Genomic DNA, 1863 nt, shown 5'->3' with positions numbered 1-1863 from the left:
TGCAAGCAATCCTAGATACTGTACCAGAAACAGATTATTATGTTCTTGATGGAGGTTCACTCCTTCACCGAATACCATGGAAGCACGGACAAAGCTATGGTAAAATTGCGCAGTCATATGCAGACTTCCCCATCCAACATTATGGCTCAGCTAAGACCATTCAGTTCGATGGCTATGGGGATGGGCCATCCATTAAAGACAACACACATCAAAGAAGAGGAAACAATATTCATCCCATTGTCAACTTCACTGCTGAGACAGAGTTCTCAGGTAAGAAGGAGGAGTTCCTGTCAAGAGATCTGAATAAACAGAGGCTGATCCAAATGATTAGCGATGAACTGAAAGAAAGGGGTTGCACTGTGGTCAATTCAATTGGAGATGCTGATGTAGACATCGTAAGGGCCGCAGTGGAATCATCTCTTCTTCTCACCACTACGCTGATTGGAGAAGATACAGATCTCCTTGTCTTACTACTTCACTGTGCACAGAGAGATAGTAAGGGCGTTTATTTCAGATCAGACAAGTCAAAAGCTGATGGCAGTTTTAAAGTTTATGCCGTAAACAGTGGCGGTTTTAGGTACGGGCGAACCAGGCAGCCGCCCGGGGCGCCATATTTGTGGGGGGCGGCAAATCACATGGGGGGGCCCCACGAGCAGTAAAAAAAAAAAACACGCTGCGTAGCGCTTTTCAATGAAGCACACAACATTGTGTGGGGAATTGGTATTTTGGCGCCCCCTCTGGCTGAGACGCACACCTGCTCGTTGAGAAGGTGCCGTGCACAGACGGAATGAAACCCCCACTGAAGTCCGTAGGGTCATGATACAACCCACTCCCTTTTCAATTTGAGATATAGCCATTTCAAGCTCCCCGCCGCCATTTCGAGCGCCATCTTGGAAATGAGGGCTTTCTGGGAGGTATATTTTGGTATACGTTTAGTCTGTTATTCAGCACACCAAATGCCACTACAATCCAATGAAAAACCTTTTGTGTAATCTTTTTTGCCGTTAAGCCCTTTTCTTTCATAGATTGACTCACCTAGGGCTTATTTTCCTGCATGGGCCTTCCATGGGCCTTCCTAACCTTCAGCTGTCAATTATTTTTGTTTATTACACGGCTCTTCTCAATGCAGTGGAATGCTCACGTCCAGCATATTTGACCTCTGTCAAGGAAGGGGTATGAGTGCATGAGTTTTGGTCAGAATGCCTGATGTAGGCTAGTTTTGATGGAATGCGTGTTGTGAATTGAGAACAGCCAGCTCATGATGTGATACAGCGTTCAGCTGTGCAACAAATATTTTTTTCTTTTTCAATCGTGACGACTTTTGTAGTGCTGTGTGTAGCCACACGTTTGCCCCTTCTGAACTTAAACAAGCAGTTAATTTCCTTTCCTAGCTCCTCTTGTTTATGTTGGTAGCTTAGCCATGTCATGTCATGTTGTCAATATTGGATGCATGGAGCAGAACATAGTGGGTCATATGTCCGATGCTTTTCGGAAACGTTTTCTTCATAAAACGTGCCAGTCAGATTTTGTATACATTTTATTCCTTAGTAATAAGCTACATGGGTATGCGTCTTTCAGAACCTTGCATTTCCGGCACTAAAGAGAGAAAAAAGGGTGCATCCTCATTGGCGCACGCAGCACTTCTGAAAATGCACTTCCAAATGCGTCACTGTCCCCAGCACATTTCAAACCAAACTGACGCCCATGGGTACGGTCCATGGTTTGCATCTGGTACGGCCCATGGTTTGCATCTGGTACGGTCCATGGTTTGCGTCTGGTACGGTCCATGGTTTGCGTCTGGTACGGTTCATGGTTTGCGTCTGGTACGGTCCATGGTTTGCGTCTGGTACGGTCCATGGTTTG

This window comes from Gadus chalcogrammus, chromosome 8 (assembly GCF_026213295.1).
Source record: "Gadus chalcogrammus isolate NIFS_2021 chromosome 8, NIFS_Gcha_1.0, whole genome shotgun sequence".
Lineage (NCBI taxonomy): Eukaryota > Metazoa > Chordata > Actinopteri > Gadiformes > Gadidae > Gadus > Gadus chalcogrammus.
Note: the sequence above shows the minus strand (reverse complement) of the source record.